This window comes from Melozone crissalis, unplaced genomic scaffold, assembly GCF_028551555.1.
Source record: "Melozone crissalis strain CALT ecotype California unplaced genomic scaffold, PUWL_Pcris_2 ptg000004l_1, whole genome shotgun sequence".
NCBI lineage: Eukaryota > Metazoa > Chordata > Aves > Passeriformes > Passerellidae > Melozone > Melozone crissalis.
Window position 1 is genome coordinate 14,136,817 of NW_026535782.1, and position 17,130 is coordinate 14,153,946.

Below are 17,130 nucleotides of genomic sequence, written 5' to 3' on the forward strand. Positions count from 1 at the left end.
GAGGGAAATGCTGATACAAGTAACTAATCCAAGATACAAATCCTGGAATATATCATATGGTATTTTACCATAAGCACGTGCAGTGCAGGAGCTCATGGCTTAATTCAGACCTTTGGTCCTGAAGGCATAGAGAGCAAGACGAACAAAGAGTGCTCCTACTTACTTTAAGGTATCACTTTCCAATTTTGTCAGTAATTTCCCAATTATTCAAGAGCAGTGGAAACAGTGAATCACAGTATTTCAAGTGGAAGGGATCTCAGAAGCATCCAGTCTTGCTCAAAGCAAAGTTATTATTCTGTTCAGACCAGGTTGCTCAGGGATTTGTCTAGTCATCTTGAAACTCTCCAACATGAAACCCATCATGCACAATTTCCCTGACTAATGTTCTCCAGTGCTTTACTGGCCTTGTGGTGAAATATTTTACCTTTAAACAAATAAGCAAACATATTTATTTCAGGTTAACAGATTCATTATTCCCCCTTTTATTTGGGATTGATACTTTTCTGTTAGCAAAACTGGGGTTTTTTACTTTTTAATGAACCATGAAATAGGGAAGACAGTCCTCTTTGTGGCTTTATGTTCACCACTCCCACTGGATGTTGTATTTTTAATCTCCACAGGTCTGATCTGCAAAGCCTTACAATCATGTGGCAACTGCTGTTTAGCCAAAGGAAATCTGTTAACTCTTCTGAGCTGCCCCTGACTTTTATTAACTTTCCCAAAACAGAATTGGCTACAATTGGTTATAACCTCAGCCTTGAATATGACAGTGAGGTCTACAGGTCCATGAATGCGCTTCTCCTTTAAATCAGGCTTTGACACCAGCATTCTCTCTTCAAGTTGCATATCTTCATGGAAGAAAATAACCATTTTGCACCAGTTAAGAGAACTCTTGAGAAGCTGTCAACCATAAGAAGTGATACAGTTTTCAGTAAAGCTGAAGCTGTTTCTGCTGGTTGATTTTCAGCTGCTCATTTTCTTTACTTTCTGGCCTATTCATAAAATCAGTATGACAACAAAGGCCTGTCATGTCTGAACCATCATAATTCAGACCACAGAATTTCCCTAAGTTATTTTTCAGGGAAGAAATTATGGTTAAGTATCTTAGTAAACATGCAAAAACAGTAAAATTTTTCATGAAGGATGCATTTTTAAAAACTATTTTCACTAAAATTGGTGTATGCAGTGGATAATATACAAAGAGACAAGGGAGAGTTTTGTAAAGCTGGTCATCTCTTGGACCTCATGTTTTTGTAATTTGTTAAAATGAAACACAGAATTATATATAAACTTACTTTAAGCAACCAGTATCTTAATTGTGTCATAATGTGCTAAGTTAATGACGAAAGTAAATGATTAAACATGTTGGTTTTGGAGACTTTATATTGCAAGTAAGGCAGTTATGAAAAATCAGGTTGGTAGTACTGGGAAAGTAGGTTCTCAGCAGAATTATTAACTTGTTTTGCTAGAAGTATAAGGAATGGGTCAGGCTCAATGTTTGAGATTATTTGTTATTATTATTAACTTATTTTTAAAGCTTTTAGGAATGTTTTAAGTAAAAATTAACAACTCTGCAGTTCAGGGATTAATATTGATATTTTATTCCCCACCTGAGAGCATTGAAATGGAAGAAAAAGAAATTCAGAGTGTGGTCATCTTGGTACACAAGGAGTGGATTTAGCTTGGACTGCAGGCACAGATCACTATGCCGATCACCAGCAGAAACACACTCTTCATATGTTGCTATTATATTCCTTGCTTTGACTAGAATTTGTATTAGGACAGATGGTGGGAATGCACCTATAATTATTTTAAGAGTTGATTATTACATGATGACATTAACTATTTGTAAATTGCTTTGTTCCTAATTTCCATATAAAAGGTGTTGGTTTTTTTTCTTTGAATCAGATGAGTCTAATCAGTTTACTTTAATAGTACATAAGTAATATTTGTGACTTACTATTTATTTGTGATCCCATTCCTGATTAATTAGAAGGAGCTTTTGCTATGTACTTCACTGGGGATATGTTCTCCCTTTCTATGGTCATGGTATATTTAGTGTATTTTCACTTTATTTTGGAAGATGTGCATTTACATTAGAAGAAACCACAAACCATGTGTACCCTGGAAATATCTTCTTGGCTTTTCTGTTTTACAATCAGGCAATCAGATCAATCTTGCAGCATAAACCCCTTTATGTACTTTTAAAATGAAATGACTGTGTTTGTTTACTGCCAGGGTCTAGCTTGTTCAAAATCAACCAGCCTATAGCTCAAGGGCTCACTGAAGAGCAGTGCAGCACAGCAGCTCAGGAAGAGAGTAGAAAAAAATATCCTGGATTTCAACACTTTGATTATGTGTGGATACGAAACCACCTTGCAACAACAACAAAAATACTCTTGCATGTTATGTGCAGCTGCTGGCAGGACTGGAAGGCTTCTAGTGAGCCTGTAGATGTCCAGAAGTTTAGTCCTGCCCTCTCTCCTGCCCTGCCCTTGGCAGCCCACAGCAGGATGCCCCTTTCTGTGATGGTGGCATCCCAGAGCACCTGAGGACATCCCCCAGAGGTCAGGCCTGCACATATATCAGATCACTTTGCAGCTATTAGTCAGAAATTGTAATTTCAGTTATCAGCTTAGTTTTTTGTCTCTGCAAACTTCATTTGATGGTTTATGGTTTTAACAATCACTTGAACTGAATTCCTGTCAGTGCTATTCCCTAATACTTTTGCCTTTTGTGTTTGGAAGTTTATATTTGTTATTTTACCTGCACAATGTTCAATTTCTGCACAATTTTACTTTACAATACAAATCTAGTGTTTTTAAAATAAATATTTTCTGAATGCTGCTCAGTCCAACATGTTTATCACTTACAAGAGCTAAAGTTGTGATCTGCAAAGAAAAGCTATTTGTCAATAAAAGTGCCTGAGATTTCTTAAATCTTTTTTATTGTTATAGACCAAATCTTCATATACATGGCAGAGGAAAATAATTGCTAAGAATAATTTAAATTAGCTGGATATTGAAAAAGTCCACTTTCAAAATAATTTTTAAAAGAGAAAGATCTTTCAGCTTTGAAAAGTAGTTGTAAAAAATCTGCTCTCTGCCATATTCCTGTACAAACACAGAATAAATATATCACGGTCTCAAACAGATTTGGGAATAATAAGAAATTAGAAGGCCAAAAAGCAAGGCATATACCTATGAAAAATAGTTCTTTAGCACCTTGTTTCTGATTCAGGAATAACCAGTTTAGGTTAGGATGCTGGAGCAGACCCAAAAGGATAGCAGGAAGAGTCACTTCCAAGCATTTCATTTGGTCATCTTTCAGTGCAGGGCCTCAGATTCTGCCATCTTCAGTTGTGGCAAATGTGAAAACTTGAGTGAAAATTGCTGACCTAAGTTTGCAAAATCTCTGTACAAGATGTAGGATAAAAGGTACACAAGAAGTCTAAAGAATCAGCAAACTGATGCACCCAAAACCATCCTAAATAAAATTATAGTTAAAAGCATGGTCCTGGAACTCTTGTCCTCACGCATCAATCCAAGAATGCTGCAGGGCATTTTTGTGCATCCTGCTTCCTTCCCATAGAGATTTCCATTTTCATCCTCCAACATTCTTTAACAACACAGTAAGAATGAAAACTTTTTGTGACCCTTCCTTAAATGCTGACTAATTTGAATCCACATATTTTACATCTCAAGAGACCAGTGTTACCAGGATCAGCCTTTTTCTGGCAGACCTTAGGGCCAGCAGAGAAAAATTCCTGATCCCCAAAAACAGAGCTTGAAGTAAATAGCCTGGGCAATGAGCTGTGAGGGGAAGCTCTGGGTCTGGTGGCCGGGAGCACAGTCACACCTCTGCTGTCTCACACTGGTGCCCCCTCCAAGGCACAGGAGAGATTCTCACCATGGGAGGCTGAGGATAGGAATGTTTTGCTGCAGCTGGATTCTGGTCTCATACCCCACAGAGAGTTACAGGCACAGTGACATTCATAGACGTCTAAATTAGGAATCAATTTGAAAAATCTGAGAGAGAAGTGTAATATTTCCAGACTAAGCAAGCAGGCAGGCTGATTCACAGATTTTTCTTTGAATATAATTCTTTAGGTAAGTAATCATGCAAAAAAAAAAAAAAAAATTCAAGGCCTAAAATAAAGACAGCTGGTTTTCCAGGCCAGGTGTTTACTTTAAAAATGAAAGTCTTTCTATTATAAGTGGGATCTACAACAATATAATTCAACAGGCTAAGAGATAAGACCTTTGTGGTACACAGAGCATCAATGAGGTAAGGTTTTCTTCATCCTGAACATTTTAATTTATGCTACACTATATGATGTCCATCTTCACCTGTGCTTACCATGAGCATAGATAGCAAAGCAAGCATATGTACTAAAGCTAAAAAACATTAGCATCTTAGGCTAAGTCAGTCTGGAATAACTAAGCCATAAGCATTTGATAGTTTTTTATGACTTGTCTCAGCAGAAGTAAACAATGTTTAAATCTCTTGTATTTTGTAGCACTTCCTTGAATACATAACAAATGGAAAAAGCATTTTCTGCTCTCCTAGATGATTTCTCTGAACAATTTCCCCCTTAAGTTATCTTGAAAAGTTCTGTCTCTTATTACAAAGAAATAAAAGGAAGAGATGAAGAAAAGAAAATAAATGAGAAGAGCATGGAAGCAAAGAATAAGAAGAGGAAGGAAGAGAGAGGGAGAGAGAGAGAGAGAAGCTAACCTACAATCTGCAGTTCTGAGTCTCACCTTTCAAAACTGGTAATGATCCACGTACAAGACTGACAACTTCTCCTGACATTCTTCATGGATTTGAAAAGTTCAGTTTGCGTAATATAAAAAACCATGTGGTGGCTAGTTCTTTCTTTAGATGTTATTATAATGCATCAGAGGAGAAGGAAATGGATGGCATAGATAGTACTGTAATTTTTACTGTTCTCACTGTGAAAACAGATGGAGTTTTGCACCCATTGAGAACAATCCTTCAATTTCAATAAGCCTTTAACACTTTCCTAGTTACACTGCATATTTTCAGTGTAGCAACTATTGAATGCATGGCCTAGGCAGTACCTCAAGGGTGACATTTTTGAAATCCACTCTTGAAATTGGTCTGGAATCCTCTTTATGTGATAGTGAAGTAAGATAAAAGCCTTATAACTAAAGCTGAACTGCCAGTGCCCTCTTGCAGCCACCTCCCTCCTTATTCTCAAGTTGTATTGAAGTTACAGTATGAGTTTACAGAACATAAAGACGAAATAGGTTGTGTTATTCATTAAGTTGACAAGGTCAATGAAGGTCATTATGTGAAGCTGCCAGAAGCTTAGGAGTTTTCTGCTTCACACCTGTGATTGGACTAAATCACAGGAAATCTAAATCTCCTCCTAACAAATCCAAGATGGAAACTTCCATCTGCTCTTATTCCCCTTCAAAGGTGAAAAAGTGCAGTAGCAGACAGATGAACTTGGTCCAGCCAAACAGGTTTTGTTTCTATAATACTCCCTCAAACTGTGTCACAACCAAAGGCAGCTAAATGTTAGTTGCACCCTAATCCAACCTCTTCCCATGGATTTTACCTTGCACTGTCACTTGGGAGCACAGCTCCTCAGATTTTCTCAAGGTTCTCTTCTGACAGTAGATACCCACACAAGAAGCTTGCAGTCCAAGGAGGCATCCTCAACTTGGTTCAGTTTCTACAACTGTAGAATGCATATCCCCTCAGCACATCTTGGGTCTTCCTCCTTGTCCACATCTGGGAAATGTGGAAATGTGAAGCTATCTCTGATTTGAAGCCGTTGAGCTGTTTTCCTGAAAAGTAAGCAGTGTTAGCAGAAAAGCAAAAAAATACTAAAAGAAAACAATAGTACTAATTACAGCTAGCTACTGTATTGTGTAGGGCCCTAGCAAAATTATGAGTGTTCTTTTAGGCTAACAAAGAAATGAAAGTAAAAAACATTTTCAGAGACTGGTGACAGACAACATTAATGAAAGGTTTGAGCTATGTAGATCAGAACTATAGAAAATCCCACTCATTTTACTTTTAAGAATAGCTGTAAGCCCTTGCAGTGTGATTACCCAAGGCTGTGAGCCACATCCTGCTGAAATCCATTTGTAAATAAAATTCATACATAAATAAAATCACATCACTTGATTATGGTTGCAAATTAAATAGAACTGTTTCCCAAGATACGTGCTCCCCCAGGATAAAATAATGACTTTCAGCAGGACCGAGCAATAAATTGCTAGCATCATATTGGCTTCTATCTTAATTGTGAAAGTAACTAAATATCAGTTGGAATGTGAAACTAGTTTGGGCATTTTTCCATATTTTCCTGTGTCTACTAATACCTCAAAGCATAGCAATTGCAAAATGTTTTTGTAGGTACTTATTAAGACAATAAATAGTCTTTGCAATTTTGATTATAGCCAAGATACTTGTATTGTTAACACAAGTAATGAACTTGTATTAACAATACTTGTAAATGCAAAAAGCATGGCAAAATAATTAAACATTTTTAATTTGGTTAACATATTAGTATTTGCAGGTGATAATGTTGCTATTAACTTCAGGAGGTACTGCTCCAGCTGCAAAAATAAAAAAAAAAGCTAGTGAGAAAAGAGAACTCCATTGAGATGAATGCCAAGTTCATCTACTTGAGTTTCAGGAAAGAAGACTCTGGTAGCCCAGGAAGTTGTATAATATGGATTTCAACCCATGACATATAATTTAACTTTTTCTCACATAAAGTAGCCATGTCTCAGCTGGAACCAGGGGATGTGGTGATCGATTGATCAATGCTCCCTGTAATGGTTTATTTTGTGTCTGTGTTAAACATTTTAGCTGCCATTCTGCCACTTATTCAGACTTCAGCTCTCTAGACTGAAAGAACTAAGATGTTTCTGTAAGTTCCTGAGCATGATGCCAGTGGCCAGTCATGGGTAGATCAGCACAGAGACAACCTATACTTTACCCAGTAGATAAGTCTGACAAGTGTTATTGCTCATGTAATTATCTGTATATAGAAGCAGCATTTCCTTTGTGAAGTTCAGTATCCTAAGTTCCCAGATGCCCAGAAATATTGAAAAAAATTTGGTGTGGAAAAGTCTTATGTTCAAAAAGTTATGTATGTTTTAAGCAAATGTAAGTATTTATCTGACAGAGGAAAGTTTTCGATGGGATATCTGCCTAGTGGGTTCTTCATCATTAGACAGTTTTCAATTTCTAAATCACTTGAGTATTTAATAATAATTATTTTTTAAAATTTTGTTCATTTGTTTATGCTTTTCTGGACATTTTGCACTGTATTCACATCTCTTCTAAACCCAGGTGCCACAGAGGTGGAGGCCTTTTAGGGTTCAATCATATATAGGCAGGTATTCCTGGTAAATCTAGACAAAGCCCCATCAGCTCTGAGTTCAGTAATCCACACTCCTTTTCTACATCCCAAAATGCAGTTTATGCCATTTTTAAATTCCTTTTGGTGAAGTATATTTCTCTGCTTATGAACCACTGCAGACCCTGGACTTTTTCAATCCTACCTGTGTCCAGGTAAGAAGTCCTTAACTTCATTAAGTTGATTTCATTGGAATCCTTCATGGGGAACCTTCAGGAAATCCTTATCCTCACCAAGTTCAACAAGGCCAAGGGCAAGGTGCTGCTACTGAATTGGAGCAAATCCCAATATCAATACAAACTGGGGGATGAATGGATTTAGAGTAACCTTGCTGACAAAGGGCAATGATTTCAACTGAAGGAGGGGAGACTTACATTGGCTATAACGAAGAAAGTCTTTATCAAGAGGGTGGTGGGGCACTGAAGCTGTGCAGGGAAGCTATGGATGTCTCATCCCTGGAAATTTTCAAGACCAAATGGAGCTTTGATTGCATTTCAAAATATTTACTCAATTTAGCTACACAGTTTTGAATTCTAAATCCATCTCCAAACAGACCACAACCCACAAAATATTTCTGTTACCTGTAGGCTTTATTATATCAGTCCCTTGCATGTTATCTAAATCACTGATTAAACTAATGCTACAGGAATCCAGAACCAAAATTTTCTCAAAGATATATATCTACTAGATATATGCCTCCACTGTTTTTGGCAAACTACCCTTGTTTTTTAAGCACAGATTTTGGACACACTATATGTGTTATACCTACACTATGTAACTTTCTTCTAGGTCCTATCACTATAAACTACTTAGGAGAATGCAGTGAAACAAAATCCTTACTAAATCTAAGATACATTACTTTTATTGCTTCTTAATTTACTAGACCAGTCTTGCTGCATAGTCAGAGAAGATGTTGCTTTTTCTGGCATGACTGGCTTTTGACAAACTAGTGTTGGCTGTTTCTTACCAAGTTATTATCACCTAAATATTTAAAATTGGTTATTTGATTGCTAAAATAGCATTCTGTGTATCCAAGTGAGCCTGACACATTTGGTTGTTCATTATTTACTCATGTCAGACCTTGCTGTGTACTTTCTCACAAAGAAGTGATTATTCAGAAATTGTTTCATGTGAATTCCTGAAATATTCAAGAGCATAATTCAATAAATTATCCCTGGTCTGAGTCCATCATATCTGTTCAAATGCCCTTCATCTGTTCTTTTTCTATTCTGGATTGCTTCCCATACCCTTTATAATTGCCATTTATTGAGCATTGGTTACAACTGACTTTTGTAAGAAAATTTATACAGAAGTAAAAGGTCAGAAGATTTTTCTCTTCTTGGTGACTTACTGACTACATCTCTTACCCCGTAAGCTATGGCCTAGACTTTATACTCCCACAAATTTGTTTGTTAAACAATATTCTGTTGTGTCTTTTATGTTCTTTGTTACTGGAAACACATTTTGAATACTGGCTGTGGAGGGTTCTGGAAGGACAAGAACCAACGAGCAGGTGCCAGTGAGCAGTCCTAGTTCATGGCCCCTGCTCAGCTTGGAGTCCCTGTGCGTGCCAGGCAGCAGAAGCGTGCACATCATCAGACACCTCAACACTGGCACGCTGCAATTGCAAAAGTCATGGGAGCTTAGATGTTGTACCTTTCATGAGCCTGTTCCACAAAGGTGCACAGAAGTGGAATGGATGTGATTTGTCACTAACTTTTTAATGCAGACAGAAGGTCCTTACATTCAATTCAGCTGAGAAAACAGAAATTATTCTCCAGATTACTTTGTGTTTAATGTTTTACATTAAGTTCAATGCTTTTGTTTTTACTTCAAATATGGCAGTCACATGGTATAAGCTATGGCTTTTCTTTACCTGATTTCTTTCTTAGTGATTTCTTTCCATGATAAAGAAATCTTGCTAAAATGGAAATAGAAGAAACCTTCTCAGTGTGAAGAGACACATAAATGGGCTTTTTGGCACTTCATGTGTTTATGCTTCAGGATGTACAACATTATGGAAATAAATATTCAGGAGCATGTTGGAAGTTCTTTAAACATCTGAGCATAAAATTAAGGGCATGTATGTAGGATATAATGGAGTAGCAGTTTTGTCCTTTCTTTCTGAGGAGCATCTGTATGTATCCAGTTTTTCTGACTTCATAGAACCTTGTTGAAGTGCCTCCAAGAAGCAAACAAAATATTTAAGGAAGCAATCATAGCACCATAATGAATACTAACCTATCTCAGGGGTAAAAAGGTCACTAAATCTATTAGGGCTATTGAGCTTTGCCTGCTGATATTTCCAATTCCTCTAACTTATTTCCTTATTATTTCTAAGATAGATAACATAACTTGGCCTTGAATTTATTAATGGCCTATGCCACTAATTATACTACAGGTAGCAGTTAGAAAAACACAAGGTAGATAATACTAAATAATTATGCAAAGACTTTCTGCAGTTTCAGTTTTAATTGGCATTGCCTCAGCTAATTCCAGCTAAGTGAAGTTAATATGCAACATTGCATATTCAGTTATAAATATATTTGTATCAGAGGCTTTCCATGGATCTATGAAAAAATAATAACTGATATTCATGGAGCAACATAAGAATCACCACTCAGGTCTCACTAGGAAAGGGATTGTGTATAGAATTTGAGTGTAGTGTCTAAGAGAGGACCATGAGGTAGGGGCCATGGGCTTCTCTTCACTGTTTTTCTGTGGCTTCACTCTAACCAGTAGCTCAACTTGCATGTGCTTTTTTTTAACGAATACTATTGAAGAGATGGAATAAAAACACCCTCACAATCTTCTAGGAGATTGCTGACATTCAAAATAAGTTGCTCAATATTATCCAAGATAGAATGAATAGTTTTATTGGAACAAGGTGAAAAAACAGAGAGAATATGCTGAAATTTTCATAATATTCTTTTGTTAAAACTACGCATACTCAAGTTGAAGATGATGTCATAATGCCATCTATTTCCTAGTGTAGGAAATAGATGGCATATTCAGTAGCAAAGTCAAATAAGGTGAATTGTTTCCCAGACTGAGAAACAGCTGTAGGTGAAGGAGCCTCTTCCTGAGACAGTAGAGTGCAGTGAAAATAAAAATGATCCCTAGACCTCATGGTTTAAAGCTAAAGAAGTTAAAGAAAACCTGAAACAGTTACAGAAAACATCAAATCCTTTTTAGCATCTAAAGCAAGGAATCCTGTAAGCTTCCCTAATGGGTGGCTTTCTTCCCTTGCTCATTCAGTTTCCAGCTACTTTTCACAATAACAATCTTCTCCTGTTTTCTCACTTTCCTTTTATCCAGAAGGAAAAGTTCGAGCACATGCACAAAGAGGTGGCAATTGTCTGGAGAGCCCTCAGGAGACTAGATTAGGTTTTGGCTGACCTTGCCCAGATGTCCACAAAACAATAGGAATGTTCTATTGTACCAAATTGCCATGTAGGAATAAATCCCAAATTTCCAATAACCCTAATAAGTGCTTGGTCAATGTTGCTTTTCCTTTTCCAGCTGGCATTAGGGTAAATCCCACCCCCCTGCCCCCCCAGGAGTGCTAGCATGCAGAGATGGAAAGAAAGAGTTATGACTTTATTAAGATGCTCTCTTCTTGAAAGACCCCTTGAAGATATAGCACTGAGAGAACCTGGCCATTGCAAAAATAAACATCTAATAGGGTCACATGCAGCAAACTAAGACAGATGTCTGTAAATAAATACAGTTTATTCACAGAATAAGTTTAATTCAATAGTCCTGGTTTTTGACAAATCAGTGTCTTTTCACCAAAGGAAGAATTACTGCTCCCTGGGAATTTAACACTGTGCTATTTGTTATTCATTAAATACAAGAACTATTAATGTGACTTATAGAACTTAAAGCTCAATGGTGACTTCAACAATCTGTCCTGTTGGCCCTTAAAGATTCTAGGTGTATGAATTTTCCCTTTAATACATTTAACACCAATAACTCTTACCATCCATGGGCTGTATACTGGTTGGAAAGATCATGGCTCTTTCATTGTCCTCTGTTCACCCAAGGGAAGATATTCTAAAATGTGAGTTTTTCTGGGAATGAATTAAAATGTTGTGGTAGGGTGCCTTCTTGTTGTTATCCTAGTTGTTTGGGTTGAAACTGGATGGGAAAAGTATCCTTTCACCTCATAAAAGGTAAGGGGAAAAATAGTAACTGGTGGCATATATGGTAAGCAAATGACAGATGTGAAAATCTAATAATGCCTTCCTAATAGGATGGAAGAACTCAAAATATATTCAAAGACAGCATCTCCAGGAATCCTATTCTGTAAAATTATGGCAATGAAAAATTGCCATAATGTTGCAGTGTGTTATAATAGCCTCTTTTAAACTTCCGGGTCCCTTTGCCAGGTGTGCCTATACCTCTCTCCCTTCCCCCTTGCCCCCATGCTGAGTGAGTCCTGTCAATCAGGCTTAACATTCCAGGAAGGCCGTGGTGTGGTTGGTCAAGTTCAAAAGATGCCCCTATGCCCAGGGGTCATTGGCCTGTCTGGGTGTCATCCCCCCCTGAGACCCTGCCCCTCCCACCTGGTTGGTGCTCAGTGTCCCCTCCCCTCCCCCTGCCCCGGGAGCTTGAAAAGGTAATAAGGCCATGCGGTGCATTCTGTTGGAGCAGTTGCCTACGTTCAGACCTCTATAACCATGGAATAAACCTCTGGATATAAACCCTCCAGCAGAATCCATCTCCTTTCCTCCTCACCATCGCCTGAAGCTCTCCTGAGGTAAACGGAGTTCCTAACAAGCCTGGACTTGTTCAGTGCCCAGCTGCAATCTCCAGCAAGCTAAAGGTATCTCTGGGGTGACACACCGCAGTTGCTGCCTTTGGCCCAGCAGCAAGGGTCAGACTGGCCCAGGCACAATATAACTGGTAATATTGGGATTCATATTCCAATACCATAACAGATGCACATTAGCACTCCCTTTTGTTCTGTTCTCTTTATCAAATACGTATTCAGAAGTGAATTATTATTTTTCTGGCTGTTAGACTGCAGAGAGCACAACAATTTTGCTATTTTTTTAGCACTGAAAAAAAGGGGGGAAATGTATAATCTATGTGTATATTCAATACCTATTGGTCAAATAAAATGCTGGATTCAACTGCATACAGGTGTCTTTGAGAAGCAGCAGGATAGTATTGTCAAACTGCCTATCACTGTCTTGTTCCACTGTGCTGCTGAGTATTGTGGTTTGAAACCAGGACACCCTGTCCTTAAAATTACCAATGTGTAAGTGCTTTGCTGGGTAGTGGCCAATGATACCAGGCAAGATAAAGTCCACTGAGCTTTTAATATTGCATTTGTATAGATAAAATTTACAGATAACATCTGTTGGATATACCCAAGAGTATCTTAATTTGTTCATCATATTTGGGAACCTACCCAAGTGTTTTTCTTTCTCTCTGTCATAAATAGATTTACTCTGAACACCATGATAGTTATTTATTTAAATTCCACCTGTCCTGTAGGGGATCCAACTGCCTGACAGGACCAGGGCTTTAAAAATGACAAGCCTAAGTATCTATAAAAAGATATATTCTCTTTCAGTATTAGTAATGATATTTTTATGCTCCAACACCATCTAACTTAGGGGGTTTTGGGGTTGTTTTCTGCTTTTCTTCATGATCATGGAGAGTGCAGTTACATAAATGAGAGGAAAAATAAGGTAATACTTTTTCAAAACTTATTTTAAAACTGTAAAATTATGCCAGAAGCAATTATTTTCCTGCTTTCCGTTTTCTTTGACTTCTATCCCTCATGTTTCTTTGTATTTTTTTTGGCTTGGCCAACCTCTGAGCTGCTTACACGCTTCATGCAAACAATTCATGAAACCAAAATTAGTCTGAACTGATATTTAATGACCTGGATCCAGAGGCACACATGAATTCCTGCTACATAACCCCCAAAACAATACATTTCATGGTAGGGAGCTTGAGAGATAAATTTTAAATAAACAGGGAAGTCTGTGTAATATCATGGAATATCCTTGGAAAGGATGCTGTGGCACAGCCAAACTGGAGGTAAGGATGATACCAGAATTGCAATAGAAACCAATAGTTCTTGCACACTTAATTTAAATTTTATAAATTTAAAAGTCAAGATGGCTTTTCCATTAGAAAAGTCCAAAAGAACATTAATGTTTCCAAGGAATATTTTCCTTACAATTGCATTAATACTTGTGATATGCCTTACAGAAAAAAAAATAATGCACACAGACAACTGGGATATCTTCTCCAAGTCCTGCTGAATATCCATCAGCAGTGATGCATTTAGTGGGACAGCATTCCTGCTCCCAGGCTTCCCCAGACTCCTAATGTGGCCTTGGAGAGATCCCTCAGCTTTTGCATGGGCAGGAGGAAATATTCTCCATGGGCTGCTCCCAATTAAACACAGTAAACACAGATATGTGAGTACATGTTTCGACCACTGCAGTGACCACACTGGTGTTACAGAGGTCCACCTGAGCTTTCTATCACAAATAAATTAATCAAGAACAGCTCATCTATACAAAAGTGTTACCCCTGCCGTGCAGCCAGGAGCCACGCTGTCTGCAAAATAGTGATCAGTCAAATCAGTTCTGTTGAAAATTAAAACTGCCTGAAGGCAGCTTTATTTCATCTAAATAACTTTTTCACATCTTCATATAAAATGATAGAGACTCTAGGCATGCTACTGGTTTTTAACTGAGTTTATTTAAAGCAGAATTGTAGCATCATTTGGACATTGGCCCCTTTGGCCCCTTCTTTACATACACAAAGTAAATAATTCATTTTCAAATCCAGGGTTGCTGCTCAAACTGAATTAAAATCTGAGTTTCACCAAGTTAAAGTACAGGCTTACATAGGAGCTGAGACATTTAAAATCCTGGTATTGAAACAGAGAGATACTTTGCATGAAATTCTTTGCCCTACATTTTAACCAGTTACAATAGAGGTCTTTAAATTAATCCTCTTTTCTGGAGCTCCTTTCTGGTTGCAAGGGGGAGAGAGAGATTCCCATAGAAGAAGATTCCTTTGACTTAGCAGCTATCCTACAAAGCAGAGCTTCAGCCCTCTGAAATGACTTCTAGAGGCAAGGGAGAGACACCCACTAGAGGATGCTTCGGACAAGATGTTTAACAGTAAACTAGCTAAAACTTTAACCTACTCCAAACTATTGCCTCAGGATATTTATCAAAACCATCCAAAAAACATCAGCTGATTAAACCTGGTGGCAAATGTCTGTGTTCTCCACAGCTGCTGGCAGGTGCAGAGGATGTCTATGCAGACCCCAACCCCTCAATATTATCAGATAGGGCTGTGGTTTGGGAGCAAAATTAGTAGCTGCAGACCTACTGGTTATTGTCTTCTCCATTTTATTGGAGAAGACAATAAAAGTTGCTAAGTACTAAATTGCTCTAAATACTCTGCTTGGAATGCCGCAGTGATACAGAGCTTATTACTGGGTTTTTATTTATCCCTTTTGGCAATTCCTTAACTGCAATTTCTACCTTAAGACAGGTAGAAGAAGCAACTGACAGTCAGTAAACTATGGCAATTTTCAGGGAACCTATGACTCCTGAAGTGATCATTGTCAGTTGGTTTAAATTACAGAAATCTTTAGGCTATACTGCCTGTGTCTGGATTTCTCAGGTTATGAGGAAAAAAAAAAAATCAAGGCTATTTTCTCCTCTGCTCAGCAAAAGAAAAGGAAAAATTACCCCTGTAGGTTAGGTTAAGACAAAAAAAAGAAAAGCAATAAAACAAAACCAAATTTCTCATTGATTTTGTTCATATGAGAAAGACATCAAAATCATAATTAATGATGTTAGAATCTTTTAGATATGGTCTCCAGGGCTGTGGAAAACAGAGACGTGTATGGCATCATACAACTCACACCAAGGTCTCAGCTTGTTCCAAATACTATCCTATCAACCCTGATTCACAAAGGCAGTCCAACTGAAGGAGTCCTAAAGTCATTACTGGTTGTTCAGTGTTTCATCTCAAGTTACATGCTCTGAGAAATAAGTTTTAAACCCATAGCAGGGCTATAACATTCCTGGCACCATGAAGACATGCTGGGATGCCTCCTGTGACTGTAGTGTTGGAATGGAAGGATCCAGCTCTCTAGGAAGGACAGGTGTGGGTAATGAGTGGATGGAGCTGCCTTCTCCATCAATGAGCAGCTGGAGGGCCTCGAGCTCCACATGGGAATGTTGACTGAGAATTTGTGAGTGAGGATCAAAGGGAGAACAGAGACAAGAGATACTGTAGGTGAGTCTGCTACAGGCTATAGTCTGCCTGACCAGGCAGGCTGAGTGGATGAGGACCTCCATGGACAGGAAGGAGTGGCCCCACATTCACAAGACCTGGTCCCCATGGGGGACTTGAGCAATAGTTCTTGAAGGAACAACACAGTGGGACATAACCAATCCTTTTCCAAGTGCTAGAGGAGCCTACAAGGAGAGGTGCTATGCTGAACCTTTTTCTCACCAGCATGGAGGGAGGGGCTGGTAGAGAATGTGAAGATCAAGGGCAGCCTGGGCTGCAGAGACTGAAACAGAAGTCCCTCCTAAGATACTCAGGAGAGCAGGGAGTTTGCCCAGCAAGCTCCCTACCCTGGACTTTTGTGGATGGCAAGGGCAACAAGAAAACTTCTATAGGCACGTTGGTCATTAGGTGAAGACTAGGGAAAATAAAGGTCCTGTCCAGAGGGAAACGGGAAACTGATTTACCTGGGATACAGAAAAGGCTGAAGTACTCAAAGTTTTTGCTTCAGTCTTCACTGGCAAATGCTCCAGCCATGCTGCCCAAGTCACAGAAGGTAAAAGCAGGGACTGGGAAAATGAAGAACTTTCTACTGAGTAAGATGAAATCATCTAAGGAATCTGAAGGCATGCAAGTCCATGGTGAGACCTGGTGAGATGCATCCATGAGTTCTGAGGAAACAGGCAGAGAAGGTGGCTAAGATACCACCAATTTTACCTGAGAAGTTGTGGCATTTCAGTATAGAAAGAGGGTTTATGTGAAAGATGGAGAGAAACATTTTACCAAGGTCTGTAATGACAGGATAAGGGGCAACATTTTTATCCTGAAGGAGGTAGATTTGGATTGAACATAAGGAAGAAATTGTTCACTGTGAGGGTGATGAGACAGTGCACCAGGCTGCCAGGAGAAGTTGTGCATGTCCCATCTGTGGAAGCATTCAAAACCAGTTTGGATGGGGACCAGGCCAACCTGATCTAGTGGGTGGCATCCCTGCCCACAGCAGGGGGATTGGAACTACAAGACCTTTAATTTGCCTTCCAATTAAAACCATTCTATGATTCTATGATAATGAGCCCATCAAATGGCATTTATAAAAATTAAAAATAAATGTTTGAAATATTTTTTGATTCTGTCATCTGACTTAATTGTAATTCTGTAATATTCTTCCAGCAATTTAGCTGTAAGCATGAACTATGAACCTGCTCACTGAAGAGCTCTCAATAAGTGCAAGTGACATAAAGATAGAAAGACTGAGATTAGCTGACCAGTTCTTTTCTCTGCAGAACACACAATTCTAAGTCATAAGTAGTTTGTTTTTCCTTCACAATTTATTTTTAATCCCATCTCTTTCAGCTTGATCTGTACAGATATAAAACGAGGCAGATGCATGAGCTTCCTCCTTATTATTCCTTAGCATTCCATTTGAATATTTACTAGTAGAG